Genomic DNA, 22,648 nt, shown 5'->3' with positions numbered 1-22,648 from the left:
GGAAGATACGCTTGACGTTTCAGCTGTAATAGTAAGTCCACATCAAATACGAACATTATTTTCGATAATAATTGCAATGTGCTCCCCATCTAATCCATTGGAATTATGGAATTATTTCAAAGATTATATGGCAGATGATATTTTAATCCAAATGCGACGAAATACTGCAAATTATGAGTTGTAATTCACATTGGAAATTTACAATGAAGCATTGATAAGGATTGACGACATTTGTTTGTCGATGTCAAACAAATCGTTAGTACAATTGGGCATGCGAGCAGCAAATCGTCCAATGCATGATATGTTCAATCGAGAACTGGAGCGTGAATACCATTATGATTGTAATGAACTAAACACATTTGTAACATCAAATTTAACGAAACTGAATGGTCAACAGCAATATGTTAATGATACACTCATGAATAATGTTAGCCATGGAACTGGTGGATTGTTTTTCTTGGATGCTCTTGGGGGAACAGGTAAGACCTTTTTTATTTCATTGATGTTAGCAACAATTCGATCAGATAATAATGTTGCATTGGCACTGACTTCTTCCGGAATTGCGGCTACATTACTGGAAGGCGGTCGCACAGCACATTCTGCATTAAAGTTGCCTTTGAATATGCAGGTAAATGAAACACCAACATGTAATATTTCGAAAACATCTGGAATGGCAAAAGTTCTTAAAGTATGTAAGCTCATCGTATGGAACGAGTGTACTATGGCACACAAGAAATCATTGAAAGCACTTGATAGAATTTTGAAAGATCTGCGAGGAAGCCAAACAGTCTTTGGAGGTGCCATGATTTTATTGGCTGTAGATTTCAGGCAAACATTTACTGTGATCCCAAAATCCACGGCTGCAGATGAAATCAATGCATGTTTAAAATCATCGTATTTATGGAGACATGTAAACACGTTTACACTTACTACAAACGTACGTGTTCAACTACAAAACGTCAGCAGCAGAATTTTCACAGCAATTACTGAAAATCGGAAACGGCCAAATGTCTGTCGATCCAACAGGAATGATTACATTGCCTAACAATTTCTGCACTTTTCCACAGTCTAAAGAGGCATTGATACAGAGTGTATTTGCAAACAAAGTTCAACATTACAAAAACTATGATTGGCTCTGCGAAAGAGCAATTTTAGCTGGGCAAAATAAGGACGTCAATGATATATGTAAATGCAGCTATTCTGGATCAAATACCTGGTGACATAGTTGCATATAAGTCAATGGACACTATTACTGATCAAGATGATGTCGTAAATTATCCAACAGAATTCTTAAACTCACTCGATTTGCCAGGCCTGCCACCTCATAATTTGCGATTAAAAATTGGAGCACCGATTATTATGCTGCGCAACATTAATGTGCCACGACTTTGCAACGACTTTGCAACGGTACCAGACTCGTTGCGAAGAAGCTAATGGGTAACGTTATCGAAGCAACAAATTTGAAAGGGATGTACAAAGGAGAAGACGTTTTGATACCCAGAATTCCACTGATTCTGACGGATATACCATTCGATTTCAAACGTTTGCAGTTCCCTATTCGCCTTGCCTTCGCTATGACAATTAATATGGCGCAAGGATAGTCTCTACAAATGTGCGGTATTAATTTAGAATACCCAATTTTTTCTCATGGACAATTGTATGTAGCTTGCTCACGAGTAGGTAAACCATCGTCATTATTCATTTACGCGAAAGATGGAAAAACCAAAAACGTTGTCTACCAAAAAGTGTTACAATAAAGTTCGAATGAAATTTTATCAAAGAATTTGCTTTGTTCCGTATTAATTCTCTTTCAGCAAATCACTGAATTTATCGCCTCGCGAAAAAACGCTAGTAAAAAATAAAAATAAGAGAACAAAAAATTCTTTGTCCATCATCATCAAATTTATAGCTTGAGTAGAGTGCACATGATTTAACTGTTTGTAGAAGTTATTATTACTACATTTTTATGAACTTACATTTTTATGATATACTAGAAATAGTAAATTCAAAAATAAACTTAGTGGAAAAAACTTATAACTGAAGGAGTCATAAGGGACTCTATAACATACGCGGGATACTTTTATACTCAAATTGCAAATAAAAGTCTAGACAAAGGGTTAGTTCCTAACCTATGGAAAACTTCAATTGTGGTAACAATAGAGAAAGTCAAGAATACTATAAGAGCCGATGAGATAAGACCAATTAACACGTTGGCGTGTGATGAAAATAAAATGGAAACTGTAGTTAAAAACCAGCTAGTGAAGTACCTAGATGATAAAAGAAATATTATACCGCAGCAATCAGGTTTTCGGAAAAAACATTCTTGTGCAAGTGCTTTGAACCTTCTTTTAGCTATTCCTTTTATAATATAAGTCCTTGCAAAACTATTAATTTTGGACTTTAAATATATTTGGATCAAGATAAAAATTATTTTGGTATTTTTACTTTTTGAGTCCGACTGAACTAGTTAAACTCGGACTTTTAAAAATAAAAGTCCCGAAATAAAAGTTAAATCAAGACTTTTATTTTTTAAGGCCGAAATAAAAGTCCCGCTTGTTAACAAAGAAACGGCTTATCTGAATCAAAAAAATTTGGTACCAATCGATTCTCCTGGATTCCTAAAATGTATAACCTTATGGAGTTTTGAAAACTTCTGTTAATAATACTAGAAATTTATTATAAACAAACTAGATCGAAATCCTCGTAGTATAAATAGTGAACTTGCAGTGAATTTTTGCAATAAATTTCGTTCCAATACAACTATTATAATGAAAATTGGTAAACCGCATTCTGCTTTGATAGGAAAGCTTTCCAAAAAAAGAAATGGTCGAAAACGGTCAGTAGCAACGCCTTTTTCTGTATATAGAAATTTCCGCACAGAACATGCAATATTTGAGTATCTAAAGAAGCCACGTTATTTAAATTTGGCACGTAAATTACTGACATTGCATGTAGTTGATCCCCATAATTTTTTTGGACAATGGGCGTGGCACCAACTACTTTTCAAATAAGATTTTTTGGACTTTCATGTCCATACTTTGAGCAATAGTTTTGCAAATTGGTAGGCAAACTTCATATTTGTATTTGTACATGCCGACGGAAAAAGTTTTAAAATCGAATTAAAGTCACACCCACTTGTATATAAAAATATCAAAACTGGCTACTTGAATCATTTGGGGATCCTTCCGGTATCATTCCTGGATGACTTTCGGGATCCCATCAGGGTCATTTCGGGACTTTTTGGGATCATTTGGGGATCCTTCCCGCATCATTCTGGATAGTTTTCGGGATCCGTCCGGGATTCCGTGAGGATTATTTCGGGACTTTTTCGGGAGTATTCCGGGATCATTTATGGATGGTTTTCGGGATCGCATCGGGTTTATTTCGGTATCATTTGGGGACTCTTCCGGTATAATTTCTTGATTGTTTTCGGGATCCCGTTAGGGTAATTTCGGGACTTTTCCTGGATTTGCTGCAAATGCCTAATGTTTGTTATTCGTAATTTTGTGTTTTTCTAGTCCTGAGGATGGTTTCAGATTGAAACCGAAATATCGACCAATTATATAAATTATAATACCACAAAATATATGGTCTTTTATTTATTTTTGCGGCCTTGGGCTAAATAATTCACAAAGAAGTTAAAATTTTGTTTTTAAGTTAAATTAATTCATATGACAGGGGTGAAGGAATTACTATTCATAGAACAAAGGAGTAAAACTACAATTAGCTAAAACCAAAGAGAATTTTTGGTTGAAAATAGTGTTGCTTTTTCGTGTGTTTAGCTGGTTAAAATATTACAAAAAGTGTAGTTATAGCTATAATAGTTCGTTACAGGATTCATTTAAAATAATCAAAAATAGAACGAAAAAGCTGTGTTAGATATTAAAAATAAAACATACCGAACTTTAGTTACGAATAACTTGCAGCAAATCCATGGCCATAAAAGCTTATAATTTAAAAATCAGGTGTGCTGAACTACCGGTTTCGAAAGTCCTTAAATGATTCCGGAAGGGTCCCAAAATGATATCAAAATAGTCCCGAAATGATCCCGACGGGATCCCGGACAAATCCCGAAAACTATACAGAAATTATGCCGGAAGGGCCCCAAAATCATCCCGGAAAAGTTCCGAAACTATCCTAACGAGATCCCGAAAACCATCCAGAAATTATCCCGGAAGAGTCCCCAAATGATACCGAAATAAACCCGACACGATCCCGAAAACCATCCATAAATGATCCCGGAATACTCCTCACAAAAGTCCGCGTGTAACTAGTTCTATCGGACTTAAAAAATAAAAATACAGATTTTACTTTTATATGTGGACTTTTATGGAAAAAGTTCGAAAAATAAAAAGAATGCTTGATTCGACATGATATTGCTATAGGGATACCTGGGAACTCAAATATTTTCACCTAGGACAATTTTTGGATCAGGACTTTTTCGACTCCGAAAAAAAAAACATAATTATTATTTTCTGTCTCTGCTTTTGAGACTATCGATCAAAATTTATTGCTAAAAAAACTTTATAGCATAGGTATTACTGAAACGGAGCTAAAATGGTTCCAAGACTTTATTATGAAGAAATGTCAAAGAAATGTAATTGGATCATCCCTGTCAGAAAAAGAGAGTTGCCTGTTAGACTTCCGCGAGGGTCTGTCCTGGCACCTATACTGTTCTATCCTCTTGCCACGTACAAACACTTCTGATTGTCGACATTTACCGAGAAAGCCAATGTCAGATGGGCACTAGAACCCATCTGTGAGGTGTCCTACTCAACCTCAGTCGTCTCTTCTTAGGTTCATGAAAATCCTAACGAACGACTTCTATCGAAGCTATGGAAACGAGGAAGAGATGGAAGTTGTTGAAAATTGTATCTACAAATGCCTGGCTTTAGCCGGGAAACGCATGGGATGTCTGAGCAAGTACATAGTCTGATGTTTAGCGAAGCTTGGGTCTACTGAAATTGAAAGCATCCTGCATTACATTAGAGGGACAAATTTATTCAACTTTTTAAATATATAAAAGAGGAAGAGCATTAGCTCCTTCAGTGGTATCACAGGGAGTCAGCTGTCGCTATTATAGCAGGCATGCCTACCGTGAGAATATTCTAAGCCCATTAACCTGCTGGGAGACCATATCGTCTTTAAATTCCCATAAACGACTGTCTCAATAATCTCACTTGAAATGTTATATGCTCGGTGACTATTTAAATGAATCGTCGTTGTAGATAAAAATACCCAGTCAGCATTCTGAATGGCAGATGCTTATCGAAATGTAAAATTTGAACACTTTAGATGCGACTTTGAGTTGAATAAGATTGCCAACAAAACTTACCAGTTCGTAAAAGCTGGCTGGGGATATTCATTTAACCCAGCAAACTATATATTGCATGATATTATACTTATGGGCAAATCCAGCAAGCTATCATTTTTTAGATTCTTGATAACAGTATGAAAGACGTAAAGATCTGAATGCGGAAAAACGTTCTAAAAAAAGCTTTGAAATTCCAAAAACCAAACTTCCAAACTTAAGGACAAATTATAAGGGACTCTCAATAATAGATAATTCAAGATTTTAGATGTATTAATTATTAACATAAAAAGTCAAAGGGGTTGTGAAACTCGCAATATATTTACATACGCAAATATGCAAATTGTAATATATCCTACACAAAACAAGAGAATGCATTGTTATTTACTATCAAGCAAGCAAACGCCTCACATTTATTAATATTACAGCAAGAGTTTGTACTTATGCTAATGACAACAAATTTGTATGTATGTATGTACATACATAAGTTATAAACAATTTATATGTTCCAGATCATATGTTGGCTTCATACAAATAACTTTGCAAATATAGTAAATAATCTATAGCTCGAAATCTAAAGCATGATGACAAACAGTCGACAAACTGGAGCCTCATATCATAACCGATAATTGTCTGAACGACGTATCGTGATAGTCCACGTGCCTAGCTCGACACGGTCGGTATAAACTGTCATGCATCCCACTAACCCCTGCTTAGGTACTCGTAAACCTAATGCCAACTTTGAGTATGCGACTTTATTATTATTTATCACATGTTCATAGTACTTTGTATTAGCATTCACTTATTGTCTTTGGCATCCATATGGAAAGTATAAAAATAGTCATATAGGAGATAGTGTTTTATTACTACCTTTATATTAAGTCCCTTTCATGTTTGTCCGCTCATTTCCTTACGAATTTTTTGCCCACGGAAAATTCTTTTTCGGTAACTTCACGTTGAGCTAGACACTTGATACTTAGAACATAGTTCAGATCTGGGGGACATTACAATGCAAGTGAAAAAACCGCTAGGTGGCGCACGGATCGAGATATACAGAAAATTAATTTTAAAATGAAAATTTTGCGATCGACTTTTAACTAACTTCGAGGCGATGGCACTACAATTCGTGGAAAACGAAATGCCGCCAGGTGGCAGACGAATCGATATAAACGAAAATCCCTGAAAAAAAGGCAGGGAATTTTGTAATCAATTTTTAAGCAACTTCCCAGTGAGCTAGAGACTTGAAACTTGGGCCGTGAGTCAGAACCCGGTACGACGCAATATTTGAAAAAAATTTTGCTAGGTGGCGCATGGATCGAGATATTAGGAAATAGAGTTTTGATTTGGGAATCTTTGAATCTATTTTTAACTAACTTCCCGGTGACCTAGAGACTTGCAACTAGGCACACAGTTCGAGGATTGGTGACAATACAATTTACAGAAAATAAAATTCCGCTAGGTGGCGCGCTAAGTGAGATAACTACAAATCCTTGAAAAACGAGGGTAATCTTGCAATCGATTTTTGAGTAACTTCCCGGTGAGCTGGAGATATGAAACTTGAGCCGTAAGTCACAACCCGGTGACAATGCAATATTCTATCAAAAAAATTCCGCTAGGTGGCGCATGGATCGAGATATTAGGAAAATTTATTTTAATTTGGAAATCTTTCAATCCATTTTTAACTAAACTCCCGGTTACCTAGAGACTTGCAACTTAGCACATAGTTCGAGACCCGGTGACAATACAATTTATAGAAAACAAAGTTCCGCTAGGTGGCGTGCTAATTGAGATAACTACAAATCCCTGAAAAACGAGGGGAATATTGCGATCGATTTTCGAGTAACTTCCCGATGAGCTAGAGACATGAAACTTGGGCCGTGAGTCAGAACCCGGTGACAATGCAACATTTGATCAAAAAAATTCGCTAGGTGGCACGCGGATCGAGATAGTAGGAAAACAAATTTTAATTTGGGAATCTTTCAATCCATATTTAACTAACTTCCCGGTTACCTAGAGACTTGAAACTTAGCACTTAGTTAGGGGCCTGGTGGCAATACAACTTATAGAAAACTAAGTTCCGATAGGTGGCGCGCTAGTCAAGATAACTGCAAATCCTCTAAAAACGGGGGGAATCTTGCGATCGATTTTCGAGTAACTTCCCGATGAGCTAGAGACATGAAACTTGGGCGTAAATCAGAACCCAGTGACAATGCAATATTTTATTAAAAAAATTCCGCTAGGTGGTGCATGGATCGGGATATTGAGAAAACTAAGTTTAAATTCCGAATATTGCAATCGATTTTTATCTAACTTCCTGGATATCTAGAGACTTGAAACATGAAATATAGTTTAAAACTCGGTGACAGTGCAATGTTTGATCAAAAAATTTGAGCTATGTAACGCACAAGTCGGACTATTTAGAAGATTAGGCCATACCTTCATGGCTAGCCTCCTGAGTGTTGCAGGCATTGTAGAATTCCACCTCGTTGAAGGTCCAACTCAATGCACGTTCTTGCATACTTTTAGGCGTACGCGACTTTCCCCACGATTCTTTAAGACTTTCAGGCGTATGCGAATTTCACCATGATTGCAAATTAAGTAGCTGACAAACGAGGTGGAATTCTCTTGTTATGATGCGAGGTGGAATTCTGTTGTTTTCGCCAGTGTTGTCAGCGAAAATTCCACTAATGCTCTTAAATCTTTCTATTTTGAACAAATAAATAAAGGTAAGAATTTTCACTTAGGAATTACTTAAATGACTAGCCAAAGTTGCAATTGCCTTTTTGTAGACAGTACTAAGAAATTAATAACAAAAAGATGATGAATAAAAAATTTTAATTTTTATAGAGCGGGTGTTTAAATTTTAAATAATCAATTAGTTAATCCGAAGTACATGGTTTGCCTTAAATTGAAAGCTTGCGCTCCACTTTTATAGTTTTAAATTCAAAAATTCTTTTACAAGAGCTATTGTTAAAGTTGTTTAGTCAAAATTCAGTCTGTATTAAAGGAAAAGTTGCCTTCTATTTTTTGGTCCATTTATATAAAGGTAGTCCTTAAAATTTTTTTATCGTGTTTTTATTGTTATATTTATTGTTGGATTGCAACTTTTGCAGTTGTTTGCATTTAATAGCACGCGTTCACTTTCATGTATTATTTTTTGCAATTTATCAATTAATTTAACAATGTTTATGTGTTCTATCTTGTGTGAAAATAATTTAAGTACAGGGTGCATGAAGAATATCATGAAACTAGATAAGTTTGTTTCACTATGTCTTGAATGTTTATTCCATTTTTGAATAAGAAGCAAGAGTATCAAGAACCCATGGAGTTTTTCATTCCTTCTTATATTATTAAAGCGAGTGCCTAAGATTTGTTATTTATTTGTTTCAACAAAACAGAATATCTACTGGTTCGATTTCTGTAATTCAATTCTTGAAACGATACGTAACTAGGATAATAATATAGATGGTACTACTCATACTCATTAGAAGGTATTGAGTATAATCGATGTGACTACTTCGAAACTTTTTCCAAAAGATACTTTGTATTGTTTTTTTATATGATCGAATATTTTCAATTTATTAGAAAACAAGTAAGGACGGGACTGTCTTCCGAAGACTTCATACCTTTCATAAATGGAGCTGAGAAATTATCTTATCTCATTTATAATACCCTACTAATGGGCTATATAAGATGTGTACTATATAGAGAGCAGATGTACATAAACGACATTTTCGATAAATATAAATTAAAAAATAGATCAGATAGATTCTCACACTATGTATCACGTTTTTGTTGTCTTCACAAGATAGCTATCACCATCTCAACGATATATCACGCATACGTAAGTATTTAGTGAAATTTGAAGCTTTTGGCTGTTAAAATAGGACAGAAATGACGCAAAACTACTTATCTGAACAATCGGTATACATATATATACATATAGGGGGTATATCCTATATGCACGACCGATCGCTTTCATTTTTTCAAACAACTATATTCATATATTTAAATACAATCATTTGGTGAAATTTTATGCTTCTTGCTGTTAAAACGGGGCAGAAATAATGTTTTTTTTTTTATCTGAACAATCGGTTGAATGGGATATATGCTATACATACGATCTTTTTCAATTTTTTCAACAACAATATGTGCTACAAACGAAAGCATGCAGTAAAAGTTTAAGCTTCCATCTGGTAAATTTAGAAAGATATGACAAAAGCCTCTTCCGAAAAATCGGTTGCATGGGGAATATACGATATAGTGGTCCAATCCGGACGGTTCCGATATATGTCTAATAAGACACCTAAATGTACCCGCTCATCTAATTTTATCCAGATATCTCAAAAATTTAGGGACTAGTTTACGTTCAAACAGAAAGATAGACAGGCGGACATGGTTAAATCAATTCAGCTCGTCATCCTGATCATTTCAGTATACTTTTTGGTGGGTCTATCTATTCTCCTTTAAGGACTTACTATTTTAAGATTTGTTAGATAGCCACAAATATACTATTTCATAGTAGACGACATTATTCACATAATAAGAGAAGTAAATACACAACTAATCGAGAAGACTGTTCACGAAAAGTCTAGACCAGTGGCGCACAAAACCAGCAGAGCTTCGAATGTAAACAGAAATTTTTTTGTAATAGTATGTGTCTATAAGGAGAATGAATGAAAAAACTTTAGCATAACATTTACGCATGAGATACTTACTACTTGTAGTACGAGAGAAAACTTCTTGACCGCTTGCTCTTTTGAATACCAGTCGCTGGCCACACATAACATGTAGGCGAACGCCAAATGAACTTCCGAAACTCTTAAGGGCACCTCTGGTCCAGACCCTGGGAGAAATAAGAGAACGAAGCAACTGTAAGTGTTATAGCGGCGCAGTCAAGTGATGATCATCAGCTTGGTTCAAAACCGTTTGCACTGATAGGAATGTTGGAGATTCGAGTTCAATGCTCAGCTCCCGAAAAGCTAGCTGATGAAGAAGTGAAATTCAGAAACATGTCCTAGTAACCATCGCCCTTTGTAAACTTACAATTTTTCTCTAATATCAATAACAAAAACCATTGTATAAAGCAATATGAGCAAAGCTCGCTAATTAAATACATATTAAAATATATTTGTTTTGACAATGGTCAGAACGGCATTATAACTACGTCTAGTTTATCGATGGGAAATTAGGGGACAATGTGTTACAAAAACTGATAAATTGGTAAAATAAGGCTACTACATTAATTTTTTAAAGCAAAATATAAATTTGGAAAAATTTTTGACAGATAAGCATGGCATTTACTAACAAAAAATATTTTATTTTCCAATATGATATGGCAAGGGCAATGAACAAAAAAAAAAAAAAATTTTAAATGTCCGTGTCACTGCTCCTATTTAGCTAATCTCTCCACAAAAATTTAAACGTCATAGGTCAAACAAATATCGAGGAATTCTAACGAAACTAAACTTAACAAAATTGATTTTAGGACAGAAACTGTGTTCTTAGCCTCATAAAGAAGATGATATTTGTGTATGTAGTATATTTCAGTTTTCATATCACTAACCTAACATTTCGGCCTAAATATATCCTTAACATGGGGTTACCAATGCCCTACACAGAGTTGGCATAAACAACCTTATCTGCCAATAGACGACGTCAATGCTGGGGTTACAACTGCACGCCTTGTGGGCAGAGTCGCTGCTCATGTGAACGTTTATGTTTAAGAAAATCAAGCAACACAATTTAATACAGCCACATCTCCCCTTTTTTCATCCTCTTCTTTTTAGTCTCAGAAGACTAGCATATTAGCGTGGTTCAGTTGTTCGGTGGCAACGAACTCTGCTAGGCTTTCACGCGAATAACGAACTGAGTTAGTTTTTCACGCGAAGTACAGAAAAGTGTTACTTTTCCATGGACCGACCATATCAGCGTCAATTTAGGTTAAAGTGGAAAAGCATGCCAAAAAATAAGTTAGAATTACACCAACCTATACATATAAAAATTAGGGCTATTTTTCCACGTAGGTTCTTTAATTTTTAAAATCAAACACGCTAGGGTCTTGTAACGCAAAACATGAACCGGGATATTTTTCAAATATGGAACCAATATTCTTACTTACAACCATCTGGGACCGAGACTGCAACTTGGATTATTATTTCCTATTCAGAATACCAAATTAAGACAATGTTAAATTTGTCGAATCAAACCATCACATCATTTCGCGTTTGTAAAATGCATGTGTGATTATGTTGGTCAAACTTAATAAAAACATATCTACTTTTGTTATAGACTATTTATTTATTTAAATTTGGTGTCAATTTAGTTGCGCAAATATTTATTTATTTATTAAAAGCTGCTGACAGATGGAGATTATTGATTAGTTGTGTGTTGACACACGGCTGATAAGCGAATATGTAAAGTGAGTCAATTGAAATAAATTAATATATTTATTTTTGAAGTGCGGACAAAATAAATAAATTCAAATTATATAGTCACTAGTGGCGATTACCTGCAAAGCAAGTTCGATGGCCTGGTTAGATAGGCCAACCAAGTGTTAAAAGGATTTGTTTTTATTTACAAATTGAATTTAATTAAAATTAATTGCTACATTTTGAAATAAATATGTATGTATGCAAGAGGTAAGCATAATATGCCATGAAAAAGTTTTTAAGTTTTTAATATGTATTTATAGACAAGACATAAACATATTGAAATCATCGGCGTATATTAACAGTTAAGAGCGCATTAAGTACTTCAAAGGTAATAAATGAACAGCAGGAACAAGACTGAACCAACATAGAGTAACCGAAGTTATACTTGTAAAATAATACCTAAATTTGTAAAATAAAACTATTTTATTTCCATCTTTAAAGTTAGACGAAACATAAGAGAGAAAGTTTAAGGTGGAAATCTCAACAAATAAAATCAGTATAAGGAAGGGAATGAGGTGCTTTAGCATATGTTCTTCAAGTTTACCTTACAAGTTTTTCAAGTTTAATCTGAAATGCTTGTCGTGCCAAGTCTTTAAAAGTTAGGAAAGGCAAAGGGCAAAGTTCTCCTCTTCCTTACGCTTTTCGGTGGTGTTTATAACCTTCTTCAGGGCGTCTTTTATAATTCGTTTTGTTTTGCTGATTTTCCGACAGGGTGGATAATTGATGTATATCGAAACGATTTTCCGTCATCCCTTGTTAAATTTGGTTCGGCTACAGTTCGGTTTCGGGGTTGCACCATCATTAGTGTCATTCTCCGTTCTCTTTTATTCTTAACAATTACTTTGCCGACCGAGTGTGGATTATGTTGAAGGCCTGCTTATGCTCACCTGGTTCGAACGGTTCAATTCTTACGTCGCACTATGGCGCCTTTTGAGTTTTTTCTTTTCAAAAATCTAACTTTTGAACTAGGGAAGATATTTTAAAGATTTATTCTGCACCTGAAGGCTAATTATTTAAAATTTGGACAATTTAAAATACAGGGTGCCAGAGTAGCAGGGTGCTTCACAATAATTCGTCAAAATTGAAAAATTTTAGAAAAATTAAAAAAAATTTTTTTGTTAAAAACTGAAGAACAAACTTTGACATTTTTTTATGAGGATGTATTTGAACATGAAATCAGATAAACTTATGATTTGTCTGAAAGAGTGTGGCTCTACCCACTTATAATTAAAAGTTCTGTCTTAGTAGCAAGGTTATCAATCTCCACCAAACTTGATGGACGCATTACTTCTTTTAAGATGTTATACTCTTGTAAAAGTGGAATGTGTACGCTAGGGGATAAGTATATAAACATTGCTTGAAAATTCATTGTATAAATTTATTTACATATTTTTAAAAAATTTAAAAACTAAATATTTTATTAATACTTAACTAAGAAAAATTATTAAAAGTTGTTCAATATTATTTGAGCCAAAGATGAACAACTAATAAATTTTTGAGCACTGCCCACTTATGATAAACAGTTTTATCTTAATAACCGCTTTACTAATTTCATTGATTTCTGTAAAAATCTATCACCCTTCTGATTGCCAAAGCCAAAGCTTTAAAATAAGTATACAAAAAGGGTGCTTCAAAACTCATCTTAAAATTTGATAAATTTTAAAAAGATGTAAAAACGAAAATTATATGATTATAATTACTAAATGAAATAACTGTATTATTTATAATAAATAATAAACTTGTATTTATTTATTGATTTTTTTTTTTCAATAAAATAACAAAACTAAGTACTAAATAAATTTTTTGTTGTGATAGAAAAAGGTGGATCATTTATTTAATCTTAACGTAGTCTTCGTCACTAGAAAATATATCTAACAAGGAAACCATTTCTGAGCTATAGGTGTCTGTGAGATCTTTTTGTGATCTTACATGCCTCATGGATGATATGACTGGATCAGAAGAGATGGCCAAGATGTTGAAAAGGTCCTCGTTTTGTCGAACTCGTGAGATTTTGCAAGCGTTAGTACTTCTATATCTTTAGTAGTCCTTGTTTTTAAATTCTTTAGCTTCTTCAGACAATTCTCCTAATGGTAAACACTGGTATTCTATTAAATCTTTTCCATGGACCAAAATTTTATGTACCGTTGGTGTGAGCTTTTTCTCAGTATACTTTTGAAGCAGCAGCTCTGCAGTTTTCGATGCATATTCTCCAAATTTATGTCCATTAACTTTTTGATGGCAATTTAAAATATTTAAAATTACTCCCAATCGTTTGACAATATCTCTATCGACTCCAGTAATGCGAGCAGTCATTTCATCGTGTTCAAAAAATCTTCTTAGGAGTTTCCATCATTTGTGTTGCCGTATCCATACTTTGGGCAGTCAACTCTTAGGCCAAGCTCTTTATAGAATGCATCTTGAATTATTTTTGTCTAATGTTTTGTTTTTCCTCAGATGTTGCATTGTCGTCGGAAACTTCTCCTTGTTGTGGTAGTGTATAAGCCAGTTTCAAAACGAATTCCATGCACCTTATCCCCGCATGCAAAGCAGATATTCCATACTCATAATTTAGTTCGTCAATAATTGAATCATCAAGATTTTTAAAGTCTTTTTGACTCTTCTTACAGGACATTTCAATGTAGATGTGTTTGTTAGTAAGTTTAAAACTTTTCCATCGACCATTGCTAGAAGAAAATCATGCTTTATGGTAATAGCCAATACTTTATATTTAATAGCCAATGCTTCTGAAAGATGAGTCGTGGCGATAGTTCTAGTATAATCGACAGCTTCCTTTTCCTTCTGTAGGTCGAACATACTCTATGGGTTTTGTTGGAATTCCTCTAGTTCGATTGGTTGATGTCCGAGGCATTTCTTCGTCCAAAAAACTTTTACCAGCTAGCCAGCTTTCATGCTTACTTATAAACCTTGAAGTAGAACGACCGACTGCTTGCCATTTTCTTTGTATTGGAATGTAGAGGAAGCCAATTTTTTCTTTCAAGTCTTCGTCTTCTTTGTTGCATGCTTTATTTGGTAATTCTGTCATAATAGCTTCAACCAATTCCGCTTTTGTCTTTGAAGTTTTGAACACCTCAAATAGTTTGGAGTTTTCTAGATACATATTAAAATTTGCCATCGAGTATATCTTACTAAAAAAATATGTGAGCTATATTTATGTTAATTTAAATAAACAGAATACTTTATTTTATAGACTCCAAAAAACGGCTGATTTTGGGCGTTGTATTAACATTGCTTTATGGAAATGAGTTCCAGGTATATTATGCATCTTGTATACCCCCAAGGTTGCTTCACTTTATTTGATGTAAAACTCAAATCGGAGCTGGACGCAGGTAGACCTTATGAATTCAGGTAATTGAATATTTAGCACATACCTACTGTAAATTTCATGGAGACCTTTTTTGTAATTTTTTTTATTTTCCATTAAAGTTCGAAAAAGGTCCTAAAAATAGGCTTTTCAAAAAACAGGTAGATCTGACAACTTTTATAAAAAAAAAACAAATTTTATGGTTTGCTTCAACCTAGTATTAAGTATGCTTTCGTCATAATACAAGCAGTAGCTTTATTTAGAGACAAAACAATTTCTAATACACCAAAAAAGAACAAGAACCACAAATTTTTCTAAGTGTTAAAATATAATCGATTTTGAGCGGCTCTACCTCCTAAAATATCATTTTCTGTTTAATAAAAGTTATATATTCGTAATCCCTGGAAAATTCTCTATTAAATACATGTATTGGGTTTATCGAACGCCTTCATGAAATTTTTGATTTTTGCCAGGCTTTTCGGGCAGAGGCGCCATAGTGCGTCGGTCCTCTTCGTAATGCTTGCGGAAGTGATCTCTTATAAGGCTGAGAGTTGTTTATAAGGATGACCAAGTTTCTGAGTATTAAACAGAACCTGTTAGTTCAACATTTCGTTTATTTGTTGGGAATATTTCAAGCCTAATTGATTCAAGCCAAGTTTATTGGATACTGTCGATAAGAGCGATTTCGTAAGTGTGTGTCTCGTCGGTTAACTGATTTCCCAGTCTTTAACGGCGATACAAACCTCGTAATTTTTTAGTTTTAAAGGACGACAAAGACAGAGACGAGTTGGAACACGGGCCTATTGCTTTTACCGTTTAGCATGTTTGATGGCTCCTTCAACCTATTAGGCGGTGATCGTTATAAGTAACGCACCATGCACCCAACTTCTACCAGCTCCCCAACTGAACGATTTTCCTACCAGGTTGGCGAAGTTCCAAAAGTTTTCGCCTGTGAGGGAGAATCGGAAACTCCAATGAGTTGGAAGGGGCCGGTGGAGAAAGACTTGCTTTTTGCAATTGGTGTTAGTCATAACAAAACAAGGAAAGCTAGCGTGACTTGTTACGAAACGGCCAAAATCGCTTGGACAATCGATATCTCTCTAAATCTTTCAGATTATAACATTAAATTCCTAATTATGGCAAGCTTGCCTATAAGTTCTTTTAACCGATAGGAGAGTTTAAATCTATGGACAGGTAAAACCAAAGCACTAATGACAATAATTTTTAAAAAGGGGTTCGCTCCCGGCTAGGGCCCGAACGCTTTTTTAGTGTATACTTAACATGAAAGCCTTCTCAGCAAAAATTCATGTCTTGTGGCAGGTGCCGTGTAAGTCCTACTAGTTACTACTATTTAATATTAGTAAAGAAATATTGCCTACAAAATAACCTGTTCTTAAAATATTCTTTAGCTTTCAAAAAAATAATGTGACTTTTATATTTATTTCGATTTAATGTACTAATGAATAAAAAAATGTTCATCTTGGAACGGAAATTTTGCACTTTGTAATTTTACTTCACATAAAATTTCACAAACGAAATTTATCTAATTTTTTAACCATTTAACATTTCTCCGAAAAATTAAATTTAATTTTAGTAACACAAAGAGTAGTCAACAAAAAACACTGCAGCAAAAACTCAGACATCAAAGATTCGATAACAAAAGCAAACAAGAAGGGGAAGAGGTTGGAAATCTTGAAATTTGGAGACCAACAACCGGAAATTTTGCTGACGACTTAATGCCAAGGCAATCACATTAAGGTCAACACAAATGATGAATGGGGAGGGGTAATGAACAAATCAAGGCAGCAAATGTAACGCAGAGTAAAGATTTTGTTGCCATCATTTTCAGCAAAACAAAAAAAAAAAAAAAAAAAATGTTGAAAAATACATGAAGAGAAGCAAATATTTAATGTCTACCTCGTTTTGGGCGTATGCGCCAGCCAAGTAGGTTGACATGAACTGAGATTGGTCACAGGTTAAATGAGGCGGACATTCCACATTTTTTATACCCAGTAGACCAAGCATATAAGTTGTAAATATTTCGAGAATAAAACGATAATCTGTAGACATTGGGCGCGATAGATTGTTAAAGCCCAGTGATATATAGAATGAATGGAGGGTGCGATAAGGCGACTTGGGAACTGGAAGCCAACATAATGTAATATTTGTGATTCAAGGCGTTGTTTGAGAGCTTTATACAGCTTGAACGGTATTTAGCTCCTCCCATACAACTGTCAGCCCATCTACATGAGATGAATCAAGTTGATGATTAAGCGGATGAGTAGAGACGGATGATCAGAAGGTTCGAAGTGGTCATATGAAATCGTTAGTCGTGCAAGGTACATTGACGACGGCAGTTTTCGAAACTAACTAGCTACTTACACTTTTTTTATCAAGTGGCCGTGGTACATTTTTCAAACTCACTATTCGTCATATATTTTGCAATTCTTTTCGCGTTTAAAGTTGCCCTAAATTTGTTCTTTTTGGTCAGATTCTTGGTAATTACTAAAGCAAATTAGTCTGTAATTATGAAACAAAAGAAAAGGGAAGGTTCTTTTGAAGAAAAACAACAAATGCTGAAAACAATAAAAATTTGGCAAAAAAAAATCTTAAATGAAGAGCATAGCTTGACCACTGGCGTCTTTTATTGCTTACTTTCTTTGTAGATATGCCGCCACTCAAAGTTATCTCACGTAGTCACGCACAAATTTATGCACTCACGTATATAAATATGCACATGTGCGTGTACTACCACATTTAGTATAAGAACAATGTTTGCTACTGTTCAAAAGGCAAAGGCGAGATGATTGTTATTCAAAAAAGCATGCTTGGCTTTAATTTTCTGACTTAATAGATTTGCATATAGCCTGTAGGAAAAACTCAGCCAGTCTCAAAAATTTAGTCATGCAAACAGTAGTTGGCAAGCAATTGCCTCGAAACAAAGTCTTCAATGGATGTTACTCTTATTATACCCTCACTCAAGTATGTACATATTAGAGGTTTACGCCGATCACTATATCGGCGGCGGCGGCGTAGGCGCCGGTGTTCTTGCTTTAAAAAGCTTTTTTCTATTTAAAAAAATAATATTTAGGAAAGGTTTTGTTTGTATGTATTTAAGGGAATCAACGTTTTGGCGATTTCGGAAAGATCCGGGGTTCTTGCCTCAAAGTCTCGCGGATCGTTCAAAAAATTTCAAGAACAGCTCGTTGCGGAGGGACTGTCCTTCATTCACTTACTCCAAAGAGGCTTCGAACCTAGCCCCGGTCTAAGGGCTCTGGTACTGCTGCGTCTGCCGAAAAAAATTGAAGTACTTAAAATGGTCACACTTTTGTTTGTATGTCTCGTACAAAGCGTAGTTTCGCCGAAGGAGATGTTCTGGTCTAACTTCTAATACTCGTTATCGACACGATTTCTTTCAATTATTTGTGACCCCTTGCTTGTCACACACAAAGGCTACTTACGGTTGATATTGTTGTTGTTGCAGCGATAAGGACACTCCCCGCCTTGGGGAGTGTTATCGATGTTGACGGTCCATTGCCGGTGGCAGATCCGGTACGTTCGTGTACCAACACGACCATCTCGGGAAGGATTTGTTATGACCACATGCGAGCTTCTAAGCCGTACCACCCTCCCACCCCCTAGATCCATGAGGAGATCGGGGTCGCCAGAGCCTCGCCTGTTAATGAAACAAGATTCGCCACGGATATGTAAGGTTGACAATTGGGTTTGGAGAAGCTATAATATATTGCGCTGGCAACATGAGCGGGTCGCGCTACACAACCCCTTGAATCTATTTGGTGTTTTAGTCGCCTCTTACGACAGGCATACCTACCGCGGGTATATTCTAACCCCCTAACCCGCTGGGTTCTATTGATAGTCATAAGTAAGACCAACTGAACCTTAATCAGGTTATGCCACGCTTCATATTTTTAGAAATTTCACGCGCCCAACGCTTTTATTTAATTGTCTGATCAACGCCTTATATTGATGAGGAGTGCGATGACTAGTACTTAGGACCTACCTAATTATTTTCTAGCTTTTAGTATTATTATTACTTAATGTAAGGATTGTTTTCAATAAACCCGTTTAACTTAAACATTTTTTAAATTATTTTATTTTGAAATGTAGACCAAAATTTGCAGAAGTTTGTGTTCGAAACATTGATTTCAATAGTTTTCGCTAAACCAAAACGATATTTTAGAATGAAAGTCGGGAGATTTTAAATTGAAAGATGTTAAGGGTTATACGCTCAGTCCAAACTGTTTTTTTCCGGCCTTTTGATAAAATAATTCATTATGAATAACCGCGTAGTTTCAGTTTTTAAACTAGTTCCATTGTCCACTACGTTAGAGTAGTAGCACCATCGGTCATATGTTCGACTGTCTGGGGAAAACTTTTGCTTCACCACTTTGAGTGTTCTTTCGAAGGACAAAGCCTCACTGGTAAATATATGTATGTGCCTACGTATTCACATATGTAACAGGAGCCGAAACGTGTTGGTGATATTTAAACTTGGTTGATAGGCTAGAATCACTGTGATTCTCTGCAAGGGACTAGTTGGGATAGGGCCGCGAACTTTAGGAAATGTTAAAACGGGAGACTTGGGTGTTGAGTGATGAAGTCAAACTTAACACATCAGACGCTATTTTAAAGTTTCGCAAATAAACAACAGATGTTTGAATATAAGGCCAAGTGATTTTTCAAACCCTTCTATCTTCAACTTAAATATGGGACGAGAATCATTTCAAAGGAGAGTTTAAACCCCTGGGACCTACTAAAGGATTTTGCAAAACTCATTTCGCTTATTATTTACGCCAATCGGAATATAGAATTTTCGAAAAAATCGGCATTTTTTCGGGTAACTACCTTTTTTAACAACTTAAGGACAATTTGAAAACACGTTCGAATTGGGTCATTTTATTTGAATTCATTGTTCTTTCTTAGTTTTGTTTTTAAATTATGCAACGTGAGCATTTATATTTTTTATATAATTTTTCTTTTAGTGTTTTGTTTTAATAACTTGGTGAATTGGGTAATGCAAAATCCGTGCTAAACTGGCATTGAAAGCGCCTGCTTTTTTTAAATTACTTTTGAACGGGTAGAAAGAGTTACATTTCGCAATTGGATTCTTATAACTGGCAGTGATGCGCATCCGTTGATACCCCTTTCGACCATATCCGTCCAATTTTCGGCATGCGGGCGAAATACGTTAAAAATCGGCGGCGGCGGCGGCGTTTATCGGCGGCGTATACCTCTAGTACATATATATGTAGTCCTATTTCCTGCAGGGTTTAAAATGAAATGTATACACCGATTATCATTAGAGTTGTATTGCTGTTTGCGTGATGTATACCATTTGTTGTAAATGTACGTGACATTTGTTTGTAGTTCTGTAAATTACACTACCCGACTCTTAATGTGCTATTGTATGTACAAACATATATGGGGTATTCCATCCCATTTCGACCAATTTTGAACCCGACCCCTTTAGAATTGGCTGACAGTTTTTCTTCTTTTTCTGTCCTACGAAAGACGTTTTTCAGAATTTTTTCAAATTTTTTCATCCAACTCAAAAAAAGTTATGAATTTTTAAAAAACACCGTTTTTATTTTCAAAATGCTATAACATCGCGGGTTCGCATCAAGCTCAAGGCCTAACAATAATTTTTTATCATTATTATTGTTATGATAAATTTTTTCTTAATTGAAAAATTTTTAAATTAGAATAGAAGAATGAAAAAATTTAGACAACTGCCAAAGCTCGTTGTATAGATCCATTTCGGGAACTGCTAAATTCCTTCATCGGCAACGTTTAGGCGCCGCTGCTGAAAAACGTCTTCCGTAAGCTAGAAAAAGAAGAAAAACTTTCAGTCAATTCTAAAGGGGTCGGGTTCAAAATTGGTCGAAATGGGATGGAATACCCCATATGTATGTACATCATTTACACATATGCGTATGTCAATATATCCCAACAAACACTAAAAACAAAAATCTCAAATGTTTGAGAAAAACATTTTTTGTCAGTTTGATGATCAACATTATTTATCCTTTGAAACAAAATATGATCTCAACTTTTCTCAAACGTCGATCTTCAACTTGAGAATAATTTGAGACATACTTGAAAATTGTTTCCTCTCAAATGTTTGAGAAAAAATTAATTCTCAGTTTGATATTCAGCATTATTAATCATTTGAAACTAAATATTCTGTCAACTTTTTCTCAAACGTTGTTCTTCAACTTGAGAATTGTTTCAGATATACTTGAATTCTGGTTGAAAACCATCGATATCATGGAATATTTTCGTTAATAATAATGGGAATACTTTTTGCGCCAATATGTCTAAATTTTAAAGTACATAATAAATGTTCATGAAACCCAAAAATAAAATAAAACATAGTACAACATGCTTATTTTACATCAATGCTATCGATAGTGTCGTCGATAGTGCCGTTGATAATTCGTCGATCTCTAATTTGCATACTTAAGCTGGAAATGTAAACAAGCGATTTTATTGGGTGAAGTTGGACATAAAGTGAAAAAATAAGGAAGTATTTATACATTTTAATAATGTTAAGTGATATTGTACTACATTATGCATAAATCTAAACAAGTTAAAAGTGACGTGAAACAAATAATAAATTTGCTTACCGAAAGTGGCACAACAGTGTATTCCATTTCGTTCCGCTTTATTCTTGTGTGAGAAAAAGTTTAGAAGCTAAATATTCTCAATTTGAAAATAAAGAAAAATTCCATATTAAAAATGTGCCTTTTAGCTTGAGAATGCTACCAATGAATATTTGAAATGTATTTGAAAACTAACGCTTGAAATGTGAGAAATGGACTGATTCCCAAATGTATCTCAAACTGAGAATTGACAAAAATGTTTTTTGGGATATGACAAATAGTTGCACTTGAAGTATATCGTAAGGCCAATTAACGCAGCACACGCACTCGCCAACATATGACAAAGAGCAATAATAGGTTTGTATAATAAAATGATATATGTACATAAATATGTGTGGATATATATCAATGATTACAAAAACACATAAAAACTAAAAGAGATAAGGTGAAAAATTAATTAAAATGATAACAGTAGCTAGAGGAAATGACATATGAACGCAAAGTAAAGTGGAAAACATCATCTCTCTTAAGTCGGTAAAGTACATATATCAGCGAACACGAAAATAGCAATGGTAATTTTAACAATATTCGTGAATTAAATTTTTTATTTTCTTATGTTCGGTACTTTAAGTCATGACGGAAAACCAAATTCCGGGTGGAGTGACGAAATATAAATCGATCGACACAGTTACAGATGAAGATCAAATTGTGAATTATCTAATTGAATTTCTAAACTCTTTGGAAACACCAATCATGCTTCTTCGGAATTTAGACCCACCAAAATTGTGCAATGGAACCAGACTTTGCGTTAAGAAATTTTTGCCGAGTGTAATCGAAACAACGAGGGACAATAGCTTACTTTTGCAGGATTAAATTTTGAGATTCCATGCGTTTCCCATGGCCAGCTTTGTATGTCGCTTGCATTACAATAAGATACAATAATAAAATGTTTTAAACG

At 34.8% G+C, this 22,648-nt stretch overlaps 1 protein-coding gene across 9 annotated transcripts in view; it reads right to left on the bottom strand.

Annotated features, from left to right (window-relative positions):
- The window catches only part of kek5 (kekkon 5), a 780,906-nt gene that overhangs the window by 402,067 nt on the left and 356,191 nt on the right, over nt 1-22,648 (bottom strand). Inside the window, exon 1 of one of the 9 annotated variants that reach the window (XM_067784521.1) lies at nt 10,030-10,145. The exons of the other annotated variants lie outside the window; for them this stretch is intronic. The gene's annotated coding sequence lies outside the window, so the exon portion shown is untranslated. Of the gene's footprint in view, nt 1-10,029; nt 10,146-22,648 lie in introns of those variants that run through there. 9 annotated transcript variants of the gene reach the window in all.

This window comes from Eurosta solidaginis, chromosome 4 (genome assembly GCF_040869045.1).
Source record: "Eurosta solidaginis isolate ZX-2024a chromosome 4, ASM4086904v1, whole genome shotgun sequence".
NCBI lineage: Eukaryota > Metazoa > Arthropoda > Insecta > Diptera > Tephritidae > Eurosta > Eurosta solidaginis.
Note: the sequence above shows the minus strand (reverse complement) of the source record. Positions and strands in the feature narration are given on the sequence as shown.